This window comes from Mytilus californianus, unplaced genomic scaffold, assembly GCF_021869535.1.
Source record: "Mytilus californianus isolate M0D057914Y unplaced genomic scaffold, xbMytCali1.0.p SCAF_14, whole genome shotgun sequence".
Lineage (NCBI taxonomy): Eukaryota > Metazoa > Mollusca > Bivalvia > Mytilida > Mytilidae > Mytilus > Mytilus californianus.
In genome coordinates, this window is record NW_026262626.1 from 3,021,504 (window position 1) to 3,045,101 (window position 23,598).

Consider the following 23,598-nt stretch of genomic DNA (forward strand, 5'->3'; position numbering starts at 1 on the left):
TCTGCAATGTATGCAATATATCATCTCATGATTCACCTGTTATATTTTATATTCCTAAATTAGGAGCACTTTGGTGTGCACTTAAAAAAAATCTTTTTTTTGTAACAATTTAAATGAGACTAAATAACTTCCAACCAACATCAAAAACATGTACAATAATTTCTAATTAAGGTTAGAATAAGGTTAAAATACAACTTATGCTCCACATAGTGATTATTGAACTGGTTACCTCTTACTTTTTTTGTTTTCTGCAGCATACAGTAGGTGCCCTTTTGTTAATTTTCCATACACTCTAGGTGCCCTTTTTATAAACTTTTGCGCGCTCTAGATGCCCTTTTTCAATTAAATTACCATGCCCTTTTTGTGAAATAGGGGAAACACTATTAATGGGAGATGTTTTACTGAATTTACCCTTATAATAAACTGCAACTCAGGATTCGAAATGGTTACAATGGTTTTTAAAACAGAGGATACAAATCACCTTAAGAACCTGCAAAACTTTTAAAAGATTGAAATTAAGTCAATTTTCCCATTATAGATTCTAAAGTTTTAAACACATATATTGTAAATATGACCTTGACTTAACGAATATACGTTATAATCTTCTTTCTTTTAAAATAGTGCTACATAATAATTATCCGAGTTGCGTCGTTCTTGAATTCGGTTTAGAATACTGAGAAAAAACTGCCCGGGCGACCGTGAAGCATATTTCAAACGATAAACACTATGTTTACCAAACCTAGTTAGGTAATATCCCATTGAATGGGAAATGTATGCATAAATTATACTTATCTACAAGGCAGGAAAATAAGAAAACAAAAATTAAAAAAAAAACGTAGTGAACATGTTGAACGATTGACGTCATTTATGTCAGACAGATTCAAAATAATTGAGCAAAAACTAGGGAGGGTCCGGTTGGGAGAATTATATTCAATCGATAAGCTACTGAAACAATACGACAATAATACTTTGTGAAAACAACCCATTCTTAAAATATAGCATACAAATGTTTGTTTTCGATTTTGCATAGCGGGTGATGCATGCATGGCGGGAGATGTTTACCCTGTCGACGTACCCGTCCGATCTCCTTTTGAAGTTCTTGCGATTCACTTGGTTTTTTATTGTAACCTTGATTTGGCTTCTAAATCGATTTATGAGATTTAAATATTGGTAAATCGCTTTTGCGTTAATTCATAGCCCATTTAACTTGCATAGCAATTGCATACAACTTTTTGAATGTCAAAATGTACACCTGTATGTTATAATTAAAAAATATCATGTATCATGTCATTTGTATACTCCAAATTCTTGTTTTAAAAGGCAGAATTTCCAGTTTCTAAAAAAAACAACATTTGTATCTAAGTTTGTTAAATTTTTATGAAACAAAGTGGAGCGCCACCATAAATAAGTTGACCACCGCCTCACTCTCTATATGCCTGTCCTAAGTCAGGACCCTATAAATAAGTGGTTGTCGTTGTTCTCTGTCTATCATATATTGTTTTTCGTTTATTGTTTTGTTCATTTATCTGATCGTAGATTTTCTCGTTTGAATTGTTATACATTGTGTCATGCCAGAGCCTGATAAAGTTTACTATACGGTCATTGTTGTGCTCATTGTTGACGGCTGTACGATGGCGTTTAATTTACATCTACGTCATTTGGTCTCTGGTGGATAGTTGTCTCATTCTTAATCATTCCAAACCTTCTAGTTTTCATATTTGCACATTCCTATACTCTGAGTCAATAAAGTGTAGAAAAGTCAAATGTTTGGAAAAATCCCTTCTCTTCACTATGGAAACAATTTTATATATCTTTATTCTGCTTCTCTTGGAGTTTTTCTTGATCAAACCATTTGGTCTTAATTAAATCATACACATGTAATAAACAACGCCACATAAATTTGGAAGGCGTCTTAAGGTGACTGGGTGTATATTTTGACATTCCTCCATCTTGGATTTTGAAATAGCAGATAACAATTGGTCTAGATCTTTAATGAAATGTGCAAATTTTGAGAGTAGTATGTAATTCATGTGTAAGAATTTTCATGTTAATATAGAAAATTATGTGTTATCATATTTACAGCTGTTTTTCTAAACAAACACATTATTTTTGTTTGATTCATTTCTTTTTAACTTTGCCACGTAAGGGGAGATAACTCAGATAAAGTCATTTTTGTAATAGAAAGTGTTGTGAATTTACCTATTTTAATATGCAGCAAGAAAACAAGTCCGGTGACCCAACTTTTTCTTTTTCTTATCTGAAAGCATATTATAAGAGCTATCTTCTCAAATTCTATTTTCAAATTCGATTGTGTAGTTTATTTTTTATCACACAAAATTGTATTTTCCATGCATAATCTATACAAAATCTGACAATTTTGCACAACCTGTAGCGTGAAAAAAAGTCCGGTGACCCATACTTTTTATTATATTTTGGAAAAAAAGCATGATAAAAACTAGAATTTGACAAATTATTAAAAAAATGGATTTTAATTATGATCCCCTATCTACCTTAAAATTTGCTTGCTTCTACGGGAAACTAGCTAAGATAACTACGGTTGTTGATTGGGTTTTGCCGCTCAAATAATAAAAATCAGAAACAATATACCTTACAGGTCTTACCAAGTCTCGTCATCAAATTTAATTGAAATCGGCAGTATTTGTGATAGTATGTACTTAGAATATCTATACTATCGGCCATTGTTCTACATAAGTGAGTCTAAAAGCCAGCAAATAGATGAATTATAACATGGATTATGTATTGAAATCAATAATACGCACTCAACATCAATAGTCATACAACATCTGCTTGTTTTATAAAGTATGATTTGCTTTATTTTTAACATCATTATTGAATTACATTGTTTACATGAAGAGGAAATAACATGCTGTTTTAAAAGCAAATATATCTGTATAAAATTCATCAAAATTAACAGACCTGGTAATATGGTACAAACCACACATTTATAACAAGGACTATATAAGAAATAACATAAAATTGAATACACACAAACAAACTTTATAAATACCTATGTATCTTTATTCTCAAACAGCCAAAGGTAACATTAATACATAGATCATACAATAATTAAAATCAGTTAACTACAATACCCTCCCTTTTCACGAATGTGACTTACCGAATTAGACTATTTACCGGATTTGTAATAACATAAGCAACACGACGGGTGCCACATGTGGAGCAAGATCTGCTTATCCTTCTGGAGCACCTGAGATCACCCCAAGTTTTTGGTGGGGTTCGTGTTGCTTAGTCTTTGGTTTTCTATGTTTTCTCATCTGTACTATTATTTGTCTGTTTGTCTTTTTATTTTTGGCCATGGCGTTGTCAGTTTGTTTTCGATCTATGAGTTTGACTGTCCCTCTGGTATCTTTCGTCCCTCTTTTTTTAACAATATGCAAAGTACATGCGTATGCAAAATAGAGAATAAAGTTAACATAATAAACAATTATAAACATGGTATAAAGTTCCATCAGTAATTACATATCTACATTAAATATACATGCATGCAGAATTTCTTTGTGTTTACTGAACATAAATTCTTGAAATTCAATTGCATTATGTCTGTGAGAAGAGTACGCACTGATGCATTATTTACATTCCTAAATAAAACATCTGCATTCAAAAATAGTGAAATATATCATTTCGTACATATACTGCATAATCGATTTTATCTTTCGTTATTCTACCAATTTTTCGTATCGTATAGGTAGTTTTGTAATTGTTGTTCTAAATTAAAATAAGCTGATGGCATTTATATAATAGAATGTGTCTCTCAAACTAAAATTTATTCTATGTCGGAAGATTGCGTCTGCGTTCGTAAAGTCATCAGATTTTATTAGAATAAACAATTTGTTTGAATTGAATCATTTTAAACTTTTAATTGTGTCCAATGAAATGTCAGCTTTTTATCGGTGCATGTTTTAGGATGTTGTTGCTTGGAGTTCGTCCTTATGAACTCCTACATAAAACACTAATTAATGTTGCCAAGAACTGCATGACATTGATCATTCTGCACAACAAAAACAGACTGTAATTGTGTACAAAATCGAAAATAATTATTTTTTGTAATTCACATGTATATATATCTTTGTTATAGTTACTTAATAGTTTAAGGATTACATGGACGTATTTTAATGGCGCAAACTCACCAATGTAATTAGTTCCCTATGTTGTTGTTTTCTTATATATACATTAATTTTCTCGATTTTTCGCCTCTCTTTATGCTCGATGATATCAATTCTGATTTAGACATCCTTGAATTTCAATTCACTATATAAAATGTTGATTTTATATTTTGAATTTATTATAGATGGTTTTAATATGTGATATTTATTACATTTAAAAAACACTAATTCTTTCCGACCTGTGCTCCAATTCCTTGGAACACAGTTAGAAACCTTTCGCTTCGCTCTATAGTTGGGTGGCACATTGATAGTGAACATGTATATTCAGAATTAATATATGTCATATTGGTATACATATGATACAAATAACTAATATATATATATTTATCGGAAAATCGGGGGGTTGAAGGGGAGGGACTTAACCGAGGGTCCTATCCACACACACCTATATTTTCTGTCTATCTTCTTCCTTTATGTATTGGTTTCAAAGTCTGTCATGAGTTATATTTGTGTTCATTTGTTCTGTAACATAAAACTGTACATCTTCAATATCTTATCAAATATGTTGATAATATTGTTATAACTTTCATTAAACCGTCATATACATAACTTGTGCTTTGTGTATACATAAATCTCTACTTAATGTGCAATCCCCCTTTTCTTTGTTGAATCATACATAACATAATCATGACCATTTTGACCATTAAGATCCTGGATATGTTTACAAAACCAAAAAGATGTGACAAAATTGCTAAATAGACAGCTCTCCACCAAAGACCAATGACGTAGAAAGTTAGCAACTATAGGTCACTTAACGACCTGCAACAATGAGCAAAACCTGAGCCGTATAAACGGCACCGACATGACCAATGTAAAACTATTCAAACGAAAAGAACTAACGATCTGAGTTATGTACAAAAACAATAAGCGAAAAAAAAAAAGATACAACATCAAACGACAACCACTGAATAACAGGCTCCTGACCTGTTACAACGCAGGTGCAATTAAAATATTTCTTTGTTGTTACTGAAAAATGACCTAAAAGAGTTTGAACATATATATTCACATTCTGACTTTTTTTATGCCCATTTGATAAATATGTGAAAAATTTCTAAATGATATTATGAGAGAAAGCGGTATATAGGGTAGAAAAAGCGTACTATCAAGTCTTAACCAGTCAAAACTTTTTCTTTCTATTGATGATTAGAAAATATAAAAATCAAAACTCTGAAAAGATTCGAAAGAGCCAATATGAGTATGCAATTTGTCAAGTACTTACAACGAGTATTGTACACCCCAAAAGTAATCAATTCCACTATTTCCCGTAGACTTTATTTGATAAAATTATTACCAGGTTTTTGATTGGACCAAGTGTACTAGTACATGTATGTAGAATAGACAGTATAGTAGTGGAACAATGGCTTGAAGACGAAATAAATCTATTTTACAAGATGTTTTGTGCAGCTTCGGCAGCCAGTAAATAGTTGGAATATTTTGTTATTCGGTTCTGCTTGTAAAGAAGTAACAAAACGTTTATGTTTTTTAACGATCTCATTTCTGATAAATTGATCCTGTTTGAATGTTGGGGAACTTGTGATTTCCTTTTGCAGAACCTCAATATATAATTTGCGACAGACAATAATGATATTAGTGGCAGCCTTATCAGCCGAAACAAACAAAAATTTCCTTGCTGATTTTGTGTTGTTGCTTATATTTGATAAATACGAGAAATATGGCTATTGTGGCTGTTTTAAAGAGTAAAATCTTCTTTAAAATGTTTAATATGAATATCAACTATTTTCATTACTGATTTGAAAACAAATTCTAAGGACCTTTTCTCGTTTTATCCTTTCCTAAGGAACGATTTCAACTCTCCGGCCAGGACTATGTTGAGGTCTCCTGATATAACATGGAAACTGGACCACACATGTATCTGAAATTACAGCATTTCATGACGTAGATGTATTGTAACTGATATCAACATCTTTACACACCTGGCTATAATTAAAACATATTTCCGGGTAGATATTTTGTAAACATAACAAATAAGAGGGAGCCCAGTGTTATCAAAATAACTAGGAATTCGTTCTATTACAGCATGATCATTAATAAACCGGCAATATTTACTTAAAATCTTTATTGAAATATTTGATTTTAAAAAAAATATGATCACTAGGGCGATCAATTGATAAAGAACAGATCTTGGCTAACAGATGATGTCTGCCGATTTTTTTTTTGTAGAAACAGTTATGAGGTCCGAAATATTTGTATTGTTAGTACGAAATTTTCTTTTATTGCGATTTATTCTAAGTCCATGAGAACGGGTTTTACTTACAGTTTTAGAAACTATATCCAAAATTTTAACAGAATCGGTTCTTGATATATTATCAATATCAATGATATTGTCATAACGACACGGAGGATAAACTGCCTGTAATCCAAATCAACCATTTATTTTCCGTGATTGTACAAGCTTTGAATGAGATTCCCCAGGTTGATTATTAACTATTTCTTTATGTCGAACTGCTAAATATTTGATATGGTTATTGTGCTTCTTAAGGTGTTGATAAATTATACTTGTAAATGATTGGGTCTTCTAAAACGGTAAAGGTACCAGTGTTTTTGCGTGTTTTAAGATAAATAGCGTCCGGTTTCACCTACGTTCTGAATACCGAAGCCTGGTTTGTTTCAAGTGAGTAAATAGATAGTACTGTTAGTCTTTCAATTTGTATCAGTTTCAAAATTTAAGGAAAATGTACGACCATTAAAAGTGGACCATACGGTATTGTTTGGGGAAAGACGGGGACATGAAAGTCATTTTTTGTAGCATGACACTTATTGATAGAAGGGTAACCACGATTTTGACTATTAAAATATTAGAAATTGTATTATTTCTAAATAAGTTATTTTGAAGATTGATACATGTAGATAGATACCCTTTGAACAAGATTGGTATTAATTTTTTCCGTTTCAAATTGAAAGGTGCAAAGACTGGCGTCCAGAATATGAACCAGCATATCAAAATTAAACTGTAAGTCAAAAGACGTCAAGCGCTATCCGTTATCAAGTACCCGACAAAATACTTAAACTACGAAATCAGAGGACTAAAACAAAAGACATGGCATATCAGGGCAGCGCCTGGTGTCTGACTAAAAAGAAGAATGGGGTTGAATAATGAAATATGAGTTTTAGATAAATATGTCTCAAGTTATGAACATAGAGATCTTCAGACATACACTCTATTATCTTGTATATCATAAGAGCATACACTTTAAGCACGGGGAGGCACTCCACTGTTTCCACACGGCACTAAAGACAAACTCTGTTAAAGATAGAATAGAGAATGGAAATATGTATAGATCATTATTCCTTTTGTATTGTCAGTTTTATTGCCAATGAAACTAAATTGTGGAAAAAATGAATAACATTTCTGATGAAAATAACAAAATGAATACGGAAAACGTGATGAAAATGTAGATTTTCGTGATGAAAATGTATATCTTATTTCGTCAATTATGATGATACTTAACAAATCTAAAACAAAAGCTTATATCATTCAAAAAATGAAGAAAAAGAAAATACAATTTTACATTCCATATATGACAACGGCGGGGCATGATCGTATCAGTCGGGTTTTAAATACAATGATAAGGGTAGGTTGTACGATATGCAGATGAATTGCTATCCATGTTACTAAATATGTTGTATTATATATTTTATCATCCTGCAATCAGCCCTCTATTGTAGAAATAACAGGTACACAAATAATTTTTTGCTTTATTTGTACTTGTATTGTATTTGTACTCGCTTTGTACTTGTATTTATCCTCGCTACGAAACAAGAGAAAAGCTCGGCGAGCCTTGCTTTTCGTCCTGTTTCTAAAGTTCGTACAAATAAATTTTATATCTTCCGACAATGTACATATATTGTATATTTATTATTATTAGACTATTGTATAACGTTTATTAAAAATGTGTATTTAATAGGCTTATTTTAAAATATCAAATTGATGTTGTTAGTGCTATATAGATTCTACCACTGCATCAAATGTGATACGATATTTATCCACTCGAAACAGTTTAATTTTCAAACTTAAAACGCGAGGCTCGTCCAGCGTTTTTTACTTATAATTTAAGAGTGGATAAATATCGTATAGTAAAAAATAATCAACATGTCTGGAAAAGGAGAAATCGTGTAGGAATTAGAGAAATGTATTCAACGTATATACTGGGATACACGCAAAATGTTTATGAAGTCAACTTCGAGCTTTAATTTGAGAGAAAAAAAAACAGGGACGGATTTTCTCACGTTGGTTTGCTAGAAAGTAAGTAAGCAATTAGTTTAAAATAGTGACTTTTGAACATGTTTCGATAAATATAACACTGTTACAGTTGGTATAGTCAATGTTGCACCCGGCCCATTGGACCTATAAGTCAACTATTTGACAAATTTGTTAAGTTTATACAATATCACGAACTAAATGTTAGTATAATATATCTCATTCGATTCAAAATTGAAATAGATTTTCAAACATTTTGATTAAATATGGAAATAATTTAAATGTTATGGGTTATATAGCAACTGCCGTCTAATATGACATGCACGAACTATATATTTTGCCAATTTGTTAATTCGACAGTCAATATATAGAGGGCCGTCAAAGATGAAATGAAACTCATATCTGTTTTTGTTTTCGACTGTTACAAAATATCATAGTCTTTCTTCTAGAGTTACGTTTGAATACCTTCCAGTCTAAATAAGGCTAAGTATGACCGCTCAAGTTTACTCAACGTAATTATCATTTTTAAGACTGTTTTATATTATATGTTCATAGTTTTAAAACTTTTTGTATCTTTGAAAAGAGGCATGATTAGTGGAGCCCTTTTCAACTGATTTTTATAGTTTGCTCTTATGTTATACTGTTACACCACTATCCGATGTTAGGAGATGGTTTGTGCGCCTTCAAACTACTTTAAATTACAAATATTGCTGTTATGGGATCGACTTTGATATATAAACTAGAATCAATATATTAACAAATTTAAAAGATCATGGATACTTTTACAATTTCGTTTGTCCGTATTTTACTGATAAATGGATTCAATTTTTTTCGCAGTTTACATTAACATTATAAAGAAAAGTATAAAGTCAAAATTTTGTCAAACCTTGTGGAAGTTAAGGAGCTTTGACAGAAGCTTTTTTGTGATCAATAGAGTATCAAGAGTGAAATATTATTATTTTTTAATTTTCGTTTGTGCTTGTCCAGAATTGTATTTTATATACCAAATATAAAACACATGAAAATAAAAAGACTAGAAATTGCTGAAATTACATATACATGCTCAAACTGTTTAACGGTACACGTGCGTAATAAACTTGTCCTGGTTGAATGAACATGAATTTCAATCGATTACACAGGTTGCAATCAATTGAATGTGGCACGTGTCGATAAAACATTAAATAACTTCGTAATTGTTAAAGATATAATTATAAGATTTGGAAATATTTGTTTTAAAACAGTCTACTTCTATATTTCCTGTCCCTTGTGCCAATTATATCATATAATCTGGTCCCTAGTATTTTCGTCACATTTTATATAACTTTTCATCAGAATCTTTCGACAATATCTATAAAAAAGATGAAACTTTAAAACGTTAAAAAATATTTTCACGAGTCAAACAGGTTCTTTTTCTATCATGTACTACGCATGCGAAAACGTAAAATACGAAAACATTTAGTATCAAATTAAACGAGAGACATACACATATTTCTTACCGAGCAACTTAATTTAAAAATTGATAATATCCTGCCTTTTTGTTAAACACGAACTAATCCGTAGATGAATCTGGATTCATTCTAAATTTTTTATCATCTTGTCACTTCCTGATTTCATTTTGTTTAAAAATCGAAAATAAACGTGATATTAAGGACGTACTGGATCAGCTCCTGATTATCCGTTAGCTACAACATGTTACGCTGCTCAGATGGTTCAACGACAAACTAGCTTATGAGGCTCCCGTACAGTAAACCCGTGTCAGCGACACTCTGAAACCCATTGCGGATGCGTTAGTGTCATATGCTGCCCAGACGTCCGAGGACTAGCTGTATCGTGGTTTTAGTACAATTTGCAGTCATCTACTACGGAGTCAATGATTCATCTACCAGCAACACATCGTCGTGGTTAGCGGGCTGACCAGCTGATCACCCTGGCACTGAAAGCAGCCGTTGTGGAGTCTATACAAAGGAACATCAAAATAGTAAAAAACCAAAACAACTCACGTAAACCAAGATGACCGCCTACCAAAATGGCGCCTTCCACCTGCTCCTGACCAACTGCAATAGAAAATATTCAATGCTCAACAATTGACTCTGGGGACGAGCCGATCGTGCGAGGGCTGTATAGCAAATCAAGGTCGTTCAAAACCCCCATCATCATCATATATTCTTGATAAATTTAGATATACAGTCCTTTTAATCGTTTTAAACGCGAGGAAGAAGACGTAGATACTCTTTCCGAATGGATTAAGGCTGTGAGGTCGTTGATACAAATCCGAATTAAGAAAATAAATGGGTCTATCAATACCCACGCTACGTCAATTTTTAAAGACCCAAATGTTGCAAAACACTTGTACTACCTCCATGACAAATATGTTGTTGTCTCCGCAGATAAAGCCCCAAAACAACATCGTTTTTGTGTGTAAATATCATTACATTAACTGCTTGATAAATGAATTAGGTATTGACAATTCATTTGGAAACTCAACATATACCCTCAAGACACTTACCAAAGAGGAAATCCTGGATAATCATAGGTCTGTTCTATGTTCCTTTGGAATTTCAACCAAAGATGAAGAACTGGATCTTCCATCACTGTATTGGATACCTAAACTACATAAGTGTCCTTACAAACAACGTTATATTGCTGGGTCTTCCAAGTGCTCCACGAAACCTCTTTCTAAATTATTAACATCTATTTTATCAGCAATCAAAGCCGGGCTCCAAAGTTATTGTGAAACTGCCTATTCTAGAGGTGGCGTGAATCAGATGTGGATACTAAAAAATTCCAAAGATCTTTTAGAGTACATACAATCTAAGAGTCTCTCATCTTGCAATAGTATTAAAACATTTGACTTTTCTACACTTTACACAAGTATTCCCCATTCCAAACTAAAAGACAAATTGAAAGAGTTAGTATTACTTTGTTTTTGATTAAAAAGAATGGCGAACGTAGATACAAGTATCTTGTCTTGGGGAGAGATAAATCCTACTTTGTAAAGAATCACTCTGATTCAAACAAAACATTTTCTGAAACTGACATTATCAAGATGCTTGATTTCTTGATTGACAACATATTTGTTACGTTTGGAGGACGTGTTTTTCAACAGACTGTCGGAATTCCAATGGGAACCAATTTTGCCCCTCTTCTTGCCGACTTGTTTCTTTATTATTATGAGGCTGACTTCATACAGGAACTTCTTAGGAAGAAAGATAAGAAGTTAGCAATATCCTTTAACTTTACGTTCCGCTATGTAGATGATGTTATTTCATTAAATAATACAAAATTTGGTGACTATATTGAACGAATCTATCCCATCGAACTAGAGATAAAGGATACTACAGATACAGTTAAGTCTGCCTCATATCTTGACTTACATCTAGAAATTGACAATGAGGGTCGGTTGAAAACAAAACTTTACGACAAAAAAGATGATTTCAGCTTCCCAATTGTGAACTTTCCATTTCTATGTAGCAACATTCCAGCAGCGCCTGCATACGGAGTATATATTTCCCAATTGATACGATATTCCCCTTGCTTGTATTTCCTATCATGATTTCCTTGAAAGAGGATTGCTGCTCACAAGGAAGCTGTTAAACCAATAGTTCCAAATGGTGAAGTTGAAATCATCCCTTCGTAAATTTTACGGACGCCATCACGAGTTGGTTGACCGTTATGGAATAACCGTTTCACAGATGATATCGGATATGTTCCTTATGTCGTTACCACAATACCCTTCCCTTTTCATGAATGTGACCTACCGAATTAGACTATTTACCGGATTTGTAATAACATAAGCAACACGACGGGTGCCACATGTGGAGCAGGATCTGCTTATCCTTCCGGAGCACCTGATATCACCCCAAGTTTTTGGTGGGGTTCGTGTCGCTTAGTCTTTAGTTTTCTGTGTTGTGTCATCTGTACTATTGTTTGTCTGTTTGTCTTTTTATTTTTGCGTTGTCAGTTTGTTTTCGATCTATGAGTCTGACTGTCCCTCTGGTATCTTTCGTCCCTCTTTTAAGTTTATAAAAATGAATTCCAAATATCGATTTAATCGTTTTATGAGAGACTATTAAATTAATAAATATATACAATAATTTATATAATTTTAAAATTATATGTATTAAAGATTTAAATTACATCGTCAGCTTTATATGAATAAGATTTGTTCTTCTACATGAAATATTAAAGCAGTGTTGCATGTTTTGTTTTTGCATGATTTTTCTTAAAGGTTTACTGTTATTTTTTTTCTACTTGAATGTATTATTGTGTAGGATTTTTTTAAATATTTTTTTTTTGCTAAAATAATTAATGTAAAATACATTTTCTTAGAGACATTTTCTCAAGAATGCACCTCTATCCAGACCCTTATACATATATATAATAATAACCTTATGTGTGTTTAATAGTTTGTCCTTAGCTCGTTGAAAAAAGGATTTGTATACCAGTTCATTGTTTAAAGTCATAGAGTAAGGATGCTTGCATAGAGTAAAACAAATCGAAACACCTGACTGTCGGTGTAAAAAAAAAGCAGTCATGTCATGCTTATTAAAACGCATAGATGTTATCAAACCCGTCCTTCACTTATCATTTTGCCAATAATACTTTACAGATTCGGTATGGTAACACCCTTCCCTTAGATCTAGCTTACATTTATACGCTCAATCCAGTGCATGGCGAATGGATTTTAATATAACAGTTTATGCTTGTGTGCATTTGCCACTTGCTTTTCTTTAACGATACACAAATAATGCATATTATATTTGATATTAAAATATAACAGTCCACATACAAGAAGACAAATATATCTAATAATATTCAATTCTTATGTTTTTCAACTTTTTCACTAATGACTCAATAAATCAGTTGATACTATCGGACAATTTGAGTTATGTTTGAGTTATGTTTGGAACCATACGTAAATACGATTATTACATAGGGACAGATATTATATTTCCAAACTTCGATGTTCGGACTAGAAGTTACCTTTTGAGACTGGGAGAAGGACAGTGATTCCGCGAGAAAATACAACACCATACTTTAGTTACTTTATGTAATGAGGGAATATGTGATGAGTTTCGTGTATTGTTTACCTGTACAAATGCTGATATTTCCGCCCTAAGATCGACGTTTATGCCATAATATTATATAAATAATCCAAGCATGAACAAATTTACTGGTCTGATGTCTTTCTGTAACGTACAAGTGCTTGATTAAGGACATCAACATAAAATAAAAGTCATTAGAAAATTAAATAAAATCACCTTCTTGCTATTTTGTTTTTTTTTAATGTTTCCTTTAATATTCAAAAATTTCTCTGAACAAAATATTTAATAAATGATAATTAAACAACCTCTAGCAAAGTTTCCGGCGGTCTTTCATACTTGTTCAAAAACTAATTTTCTAATAAAGCATCAAAGAAAAAAATTACAGCCTTATGCGTTAAAATGTAAAACTGTAATCCCCCAAGTTTGATTGGGTCAATTAACAAGGTGATCTGACAGACATTACACAAAAAAGAGCGTGTGCCACGTTAAAAATGTTAATAAGTTTTAAATTTCTTTATTTCTTCTAACCACCCTTGAACATAATTTTTTTGACAATAAAATTAATCTTCATTTATGTTCTTGGTGCATTTTTTACCCTTTATTCACATTTTTAGTGCAGTGTTAAGTAATTCGTCAAGTTTTATTGGGTGATAACTGGACACAATACACAGAAATCGGCGCGTGTCATGTAAAATGATAATAACTCTTTTGTTTCTAAATATTTTAACACCAAAACTCAAATGTATGATCTTTATATAAAACTTTATCGCACTAAATGGACTTGGTGCTTATATGACTGTTCTATCACGGGCTTAGTGCAGTTTCAGGAGCTAAGTTCACCAAGGCGGCCTAAATGGGGGAATTTTCAATTATTGATAGTATCTTAAAGCAGATTCCAGAATTTTCTCATCATAAATTTCGAAAATGCATGAAGTGGAGTGTTTTGACCTTGATTCATAACCGTCGCTGTTAATAAACAGAAATGTAGTGTTTGGAAAGTCCTTTAGCAGTCGTTTTATGAATTGATTAGGCCATTGAACATTGAATATTGGTTACCCAAGACAAAACAAGACAATTCATTACTACAACTTAGGCAAACATAAGGTGCTACAAGAGGATAACAATTATAAATTAACAAATGAGCTGCGTCGGATAGAAATCGACTAATGAAAGTGAATATTAATACACCTGTAAAGCAATTTCGGTTGAAAATCTCTATGCAGAGTCTGTAAATGATTGAAACTTGAGTTCATATAAGAACCCTGCAAAACAGACACACAACAAATCATCTTTTATTTCGTATTTAAATGTTCCAAAATCAATTAAAGTCTTATATACATGCACATGTACATGTACACGTGTACGAGCAATTTCATATTAAGGTCGATTTCTATCCGAAGCAGCTCACATATGTTGCATGATAATTATATGTATACAGGTTTGTCAATATACTTTAATATAAAATTAGAACAAAATTTATATTCAAAATATCTAGGACAATGCTGATATGATACTTATTATAAATATCTTTTTAATACGTCTTAGAAAAGTACACAGTTTTGTCAAAACTGGTACATAACAATTTGACAATAGCCCTATACATTTTACATGAGATGGATTCTTTGTTATATATGTTGGTTTATATGTGTTAATCTTTCTCTTAATGACCTTATTTGATTTAGTCGTTAATACATACAAAGTAATAATGATATTCGTCACCGACTGCATTTTAATCAGACAATGTTTCAAACATTTACAGACTCTGCATAGAGATTTTCAACCGAAATAGCTTTGCATGTGTATTGATATTCACTGGCAAATGCGGTCCTGTGCTCGATGGGAACATTTCTCCATCGAACAACTTCAATAGCAATTTTAAAACTTTTTTTTATTTCAAATCAAACAAAGCAAGTGCAGTGTTGCTCTACAGAGTTTTTTCTTAAACCACTGACAGAAAAGTTCTTTGACATTATATCTTGATATAAGATTATTTTAAACTTTAAGAATGACAAAAAAAACATTTTTAATAAATTATCAAACAATCGATAAATTTATATTTTTATTCTCAGATGAAAATATGTACTTTTATACCGCCAAAAATGCAATGACATTTTTATTGAAAAGAAGATGTATTTTATATTGCTTATTTTAATGTTGATAATGTATATACATTTTAGATAGTTTTTCCCCAACTCTTTTTATAGTGGGTCTTGTATATTTTATGATTATGTTTTATAAACTATTTATATGTTTTATAAAATGAATAAGTGAGACTTAAATAAAATATTGTCTTGTCATGTCTTGTCTTGTACCAATTAGAATGACCACTGTCCGATAACACCATGTCTAAAAAGAGCACAAGGGTAAAATGCAAGTTTTGTCTCTAATCTTTAAAACCACTTTAGATAGAGAAAATTAGACTGGGGCAAAAATGTTCAGATCGGCAAATAGGTCTGCTAACATGTAGATGAACTTGTCAGTTGTCTTCTTATAGGAGCTATTGCCCTTAACTGACGATTTTGACAATTTTTTTTGGTAATGGGCAAAACAATAAGAGATAAAAACTGTAAACAGAAAAAATGATCAGCAATATAATGTTAACAAAACAAGATGTTTTAGTCATGAATAATATTGTAGTCTAACGTGTTGGTGTATCCGTTGTTGAAGATGCACATAGACCTAGGTGAACAACACACTCTCTTTGGAACATCTAGTTTATAGTTTCCAAAATTTTGGGTTATTATCAAATTCTGTGGATGGATTTATTGTTGTTAATGTCAATGTCTAGTTGCAAATACTACATTCATATTGATGACAAAATCGAAGAAATATAGTAACTGGCAAAACTATTCAGGCATCTCCACCTAAAACAAAACTTCATGGAATGCTACCTACTTAAAAAAAATACTTATATTCGATTTTCAAATATTTTATTTTTGTGTAATTGTAGAATGAGCCTGTGTTGCACATGTTTTACAGTACTACTTTTTAACCAATTATACATGTACATTAAATTTGAAAAATGTTAAAACACTATTGCACATTTTATTCAAATTAACTTTAGTCTGTAAAGGGCGTGTAGTTGATGTTAGTATCAATCTGATCTATGTTGGTTAGGGCATTTAACCACACATCTTCGACCTCAGGATGGCGACTTCATTGTCCGGGAAGATAGTGGTAGGCTGAAGTTGTAGTTGGTGTAAGTGGCATACATCTTTGAGTAAGGCAGGAACCTTGTGTATACTAGTTCGCTCTTGGCTGGAAGTAAACTGTGTACCAGGTGATACATTGCGCCGTCAACCATTGCGTGAAATGTGTAAAGTTGGAAGAATAGGCTGGGACAGGAGTAAAATGTACCATCACCATATAGGATATCTACAGCTGCTAAGTGTGTTAGATTCATTTGGATGTCTTGAACGATGAAATCTGGGGATATTTGGTCAAATAAAATAATACTTTTACTAAGTACCAGAACATATAAAAAGTATTCTCTTTTCTTAGGTTTTGTTCTCAAATAGATTTTTTTCTCCCATAGAATATTTCTTTCTCCCATAGGATATTTCTTTCTCCCATAAGATCTTTTTCTCGTTTATGATGTGCTTTAATCTCCCATAGGATTTTTATTCTCCCTTAGAATTTTTTTTATCCCTTAGAATTTAGTTTTATCCCTTAGGATTTTTTTTTTCCCACAGGATATTTTTTCTGTAATGAAATCCTTAAGAATTTTTATTAAGCCTATCGGATATTTTTTATCCCACAGGATTATTTTATTAGACAAATATCCTATAGGATAAAAAATATCCTGTAGGAAATGCTTTTATGTTTAACAAGGGATTTTTTTTTAGTCCTAAGGGAGAAAATATATTCTCTAGGATATTTTTATTCTCCTAATGGATTATAAATCCCATAGGATTTTAATATCCTGTAGAATATTAACAATATCCTATAGAATTATGACTTTATCCTATAGGATTTCTCAAAATCCTGTAGGATTTTTAAAAATCCAATGGGAGAAAATAATATCCTACAGAATTTTGTCACTGTTTTCATTCCAGTTGCCGAACCAGGCAAGCTACACAAACAAATGTTTTGTGTTGTTTTACTTATCCCCAGAGGTACATTATTGCCAAATTTGATGATTCTTCCGTTAACAAAAGTGTGGTTCCAATTTGCACTCATGAGAAGTGCAAATTAATCCAAGAAACTGTTATGTTATAATGTATATATGGAAATTAGTAGCCAGCTAATGTCTACATACCAAAAGTATGAATTAAATTATACATAAGCCTGGAAACGCTAGTTTATAGTATTAGAAAAAAAGTAAAAAGACCAAACAATTAAATCAGTTGAAATTTAAGCCATCATAATTCGAGATTGTCTTTGAAATACTAGGTTTTACGAAAGTTTCGACCATCCAAACTTTTCATTCTTTATCCAGGGTTGGAAACAAAACGTTTTGCGTAAAACTATCTATCGGATAATTCTGCTGATATTTTGTTTAAACATATTTACTAGAAGTTTTTGAAAGTTTGCATATTCCAAAAGGAAAGATTAAATTAAAATTTAGAAAAAACGAAAATTGCGATGCGTAATCACATAAATATTAAAAATGTATGGAATGAGTTAAAAAATCAATAAATCGCTTCCTTTGTTCATGAATTTTATAGTAGTGGTTCATTCTAACTTTAGGTGGGTTTGATTATGAATTATGAATATCAAAATTGAAAATATCGTTTTCAATAATTGGAGATAAACAGATTGAATTTGTAAAAACAACAATGACACGTAAACACATTTATTAGGCTCATAATAAAATGAACAAGCAGATTTTGTAAGTGCTATGTTACAGTAATGAAACGGTCTGCTTGAGCACACGTAGAGCTTTTCTGGAAAAGAGTAACATAACTACTTTCAATGTTTTTGAATTGGAAAAAATGTTCCGTTTGTCCTTTTCAATAGTTCTCCTTTTAGCGTGGACATTATGTGAAATAGTCGTCATCAAAAAACAAAAAGACAGGATATATAGTTGCCACGTGTTGTTTGAGGTGTCTATGACGATGTGGTCATTATGTGCTCAATTTTGCTCGATAATGAAAGTATGCAAATCTATTATAGCTTTGAAAAAAACTTGTCAGATAAATTATGCTGAACCCATGGGAAACAAGGATGGACTTCTTAAGAGTGTTGGAAATAGCTTTGTTGCGGCCTCGACTCTTCCAAAGGTAAATACAATAAAATATTTATTAAACACAATCATGTCAAAATATCCACTCAATACAAGTAGTTGTCAGTTTTTTACCATACACATCACAACTCCAGATTTATTTTAAATGGGCCTTTGTATTGTAATAGTAGAAACATCTTGGTTGTAAAGGTATTTTGGATTTTTCTTACCAAATATAAGTATTTTGTCTTTCAATCAACTTTTTATTATTCTACAAGCTTATGTTGAACAACAGTAAATCCTATATAAGTCAAGAAAATTGAAATTGATACAACATATATTTGCTTTAATATCTATATATAACAATCAAATATCAACGTTCAAAATTAGTTGTATCTAAAGTTGGTCGCTGTTATTATTGGTTGACTGGTTGGTGTGACAGAATTTTTACTAGCTATGATTAATCATGTCCTGTAACACCTAAGACTATTTTCTGTATAAAGGCATTCAGTTCATTCCACGCTCCTACAAACCACTTTCTGGTCCTATGAGAAGCAAATTCCTCTGTACCATATTGTGATCGTCATTTAACTAATACTAAGGTCGAGACTTTCTGTGTTAACTTTAGACGATTTTGACTGTTCTGTTTTATATTTATATTATTATATTTTAATATTTAATCTGTTTGACTTCCAAATTGTTTCGAGCGTCCAAAATCTAAAATGATACCAGGCGTCTGTCTGATTTGGTATGCCAGACGTGCCTTTCGTGTACCAGAGAATCATTACATACGAAAGAAGTCACATTTCATTCATTATTTAAATCTCTAAAACCTTTTTCCACTCAGATGTTTGCTAATTTTCAGCTGTTTTATGCCTTTTATGTGAATGTACTTGTAATCAATACACAATTAGTCGTTTCTCTGGTACAAACAGTGAAACATTGCTTGTCACTTGGAACAAAAAAAATATTTGATGTTTGACCGTTCATATAAAGTAGGCAATCATGACAAGCATCATACCTTAATATAAAAACTGTCTGAATATTATAATTCCATTCATGACAAGCATCATACCTTATTATAAAAACTGTCTGAATATTATAATCTCACTAATTGTATCAAACAAAGTTTCCTCATATATATTGCATTGAATTATACTTTGTTGTAAATTTCTCATCACTAAAATTGTTTCGCTATCAACAGATCAGCGAGGAAGAAAAATGGAGGCAAATTTCACAATAATATCCATTTTTTTTTTTTTTTATAACTCATAACTAAGGTTGTATTAAGACTTTACACTTTATGTTTAAGAAGAATAATAACTTAACTAAGAATAAGCTTGGTAAATTTATGTTCTCGTAGACAGTTTTTTTTATTTTTTTTTAATTCACATATTACAATTAATAAAAAAAAAAATAAGAAGAAGACTAGTGTTTTAATTGTTAATGAAACAACTCTTCACCAGAGACCATATGGCGTAGCAGTTACATGTAACAACTATAGGTGAAAGTACAGCATTGGACAATGAGCAAAATCCATACCGCATAATAAGCTATAAAATGCCCAGAAATGACGAATATAGAACAATTCAAACGAGAAAACTAACGGCCTGATTTATATATAAGACAATTAACGAAAACCAAATATAATATACAGCAACAAACGACAACAAATGAATTACAAGCTCCTGAATTATATACAAAATAGTCAGTTCACTTTGAGCTTTAAAATAAGAAGATAACATTTACAATATTTCATAATGTGATTTTTACAAGAGACAGTAACCAAGGATAAAGAATAAAGTCAATAACAGACTTATTGTCAATTTTAATACCACCAATTGAAATACATAAACTCCACTTAGACATATTTTACATTTCACTGCAAAAACAAATTTTTATTTGTAAAATGATGACGCATAGAAATACATCATTATTTTTTTTTAAGGAATTGGTTACTAAAATGATTTATTACACATGAAGTGAACCGACTAATATCGACTCAATACTCCAACAGAATGAAGACAATTTTAATCAATCTCCTTCCGATCAGCTAATTTTCTCGTATGCAATAAAACATTAGTTGGCATCAGGATGGATTTGCATCCATGCAAAAAGAGTGGTTCTTTATTTTAGAAGGGTCATTAATGTTTGAAACTGCTAAATTTAACAATGAATAATATGAAACAATTGTGTGTGGCGCTACACCCTCTTAATGAGGTACGCTGCAGCTCTAGCGATTTCGTTTACTATATAGGTCATTATTATTATTTGTCTAAAGAATTATTTGTGTACAGAAAGATGATATAAAGTTAACATTTAAGGATGTTTGCTACTCTTATTTTTTACTTTTTGTCATATATTTATTTTCGGAATCTTCTAGTCTCATCCATATAGTTGCAATAAAACTTTAGCCTGATATCTCCTACTTTTCTTTTTATAATTTTATTAAATATAGTTTAAACAACTATATTTTTAAATCTTATAAAAACCTTTTTTTTTATGGTTTTTAATAAGAAAAAAATTGCCAATGTTAAATGTATGAAAAATCTAGAGAGAATCATTTCCCGCCAAATTTGCAATTGATTACATCTCAGAAACAAGGACATATGGCCCTTCAATGTATCATTTTTATTTTACCTTTAAAGTTCTATTATTTATATATTATCAACGTATAACAGTCTATTAAAAAGCTTGTTATTTTGAAACAGAGAAGCGAACATCCTTAAGTTTACATTTAAAATTATTGGTTGAGGAAGGACAGACAGCATATAGCTCCTCATGTGTTTATATGCTGGTTCTCCCCCTTGCAACATATTTGAGTCACCTTTGTTGTCAAATATACTTAAATCTGTCAGAGCCTAGCAGTTAAAGGACAGGGAACCAGTCTAATTTGTTTATAATTCTTAATTGCCTTTCAAATTTTGAATTTCAGCGTTCCTGGTGAAGGTTAATCCAGAAAATGAACCGTCACACACAAAATTATTAAAGTATTGTCATATTAAAAAGAAAACAAAAGTAACATTAAAAGCTCAGTCCTTCTAAAAATAGATCACATTAATATAAAATAAACACAGTGTCATTATTGATAATATCTTTTAAAGGTCGAATTAAAAGAAAAATGGTAATATCAGCTGTGTTTCAACAACATGAACAGATCTAGAATGGTGACATTATTAATATAAATGTATGTCATATTTTCATATATTTGTCTGAAGAAATCTCGTACAAGAAATAACTTTTATTTTTCCACCAATCAAAATTAACTGTTTTACGTCAAAGATATAGGCATTTTGTCTTTCATAAAAACCATTTCTGCGAAAACAAATCTCATGAGCATTCATCCAAAAAACATGTGTGCATTTACAATACTAAAGAGCCAAGAAAGTTCACCAGCGTTGAAACACTAGTAATTTTGGGGAATTATAAAAATACAAGATTCAAAATATAAACATTAATTTAAAAGTAATTTTGTTGTATCCATTTTCAGGAGCTAGCTGGTCCGTGCAAAGGTCACGACTGTAAGGTCAGTGAAGTATATTTTCCACAATTTCTGACTTACACATGCGTTCCATTGCTAGAGGTCTTTGCTGAAAGGATAACACGTAAGTTTCATATAAAATTTACTAAGTACCAAGACAAATATATCAGATTATGGGATAGGTGTTTACCATATTGCCTTTAGTAAGTCTTAAACCTGTAGATCAGCTTTTAACTTTAAAACAATTTGTTTTAATTGTTAAGCTTTATCATGTCATAGTTCTTATGAATTGCTGCTAGTCAAATTAGTTTTTTTTATAATCCACATTTTACATTTGATGTAAGGAAAAACTAATTATGAAAGGGATTCTGATAGATTTTTCAATTAAATAAACACATATTCATCATGCATTATTTGAACGAACACTAGGGAGAAATATGATGATACATTGTTTTTATTATTTTTGTTTGACATTCACCCTAGGCATCAGCCTGATTTTCATGAATGTATACATATATGACACGCGGGGACCACATTAATTAGACCATCGTAGATTTTCGGCATGGATGATAGATTTAGACATCGAGCTTTTTCAGGACTTTTTTATTTCGTAACAAATAAGTGGGTGAAAAATAAATTTAAATTAACAATATACAAATGAATAACATACATGAATAGTTGATTTATTTAACAACTACAGATAGAGAGCAGCGATCGTAGGTTTTTTTTTTTAAATGAGATTTTTTTAATTTGAATGAATTATTGTCAGACTATGTACATTTAAGGATTTAATTTACTTGAAGATACATTCTTTGAATGAGATTTTTTAGATTTGAATGAATTATTATCAGACTATAAAATTGAGAATGGAAATGGGGAATATGTCAAAGAGACAACAACCCGACCAAAGAGCAGACAACAGCCGAAGGCCACCAATGTGTCTTCAACGCAGCGCGAAAATTCCGCACCCGGAGGTGGTCCTCAGCTGGCCCCTAAATAAAAGTGAAAATGTACATTTAAGGATTGATTGTTACAGTAGATATCATACTAAACTGAACTAAATACTGCTTCTCGTATGATAGCACAATTGCACGCCGTTAAACCTTTGTCAACCCCCTTCTGTCATTTGGACAGTGTCTGTATAAGGTCAGGACTATAGCAGCTAATCACCAATCTGTTATATCTGGGGTCTGTTGTTCAACTTGTCGTTAGTACTAACGAGTCGTTAAAATTTCTTAATCATTCGATTAAACTTAATCATAATAGTATGATTAGTGTGTTGTTCAACTTGCCAAAATGGCTGCTGTAGCAATGCAAAAATTGGTTTATGCTCGAGAAATGCGACGTTTTAGAGGTATTTATCCCCTGGAAAGAGATTTTAGCAATGATCAGCTATGAAAGCACTTTAGATTTGGAAGAAGCACTTTAAATCTGTCAGGAGTTGAGTTGAAAACTAAGTTGGAAAGGAATTAGACCAGACAAGGCGA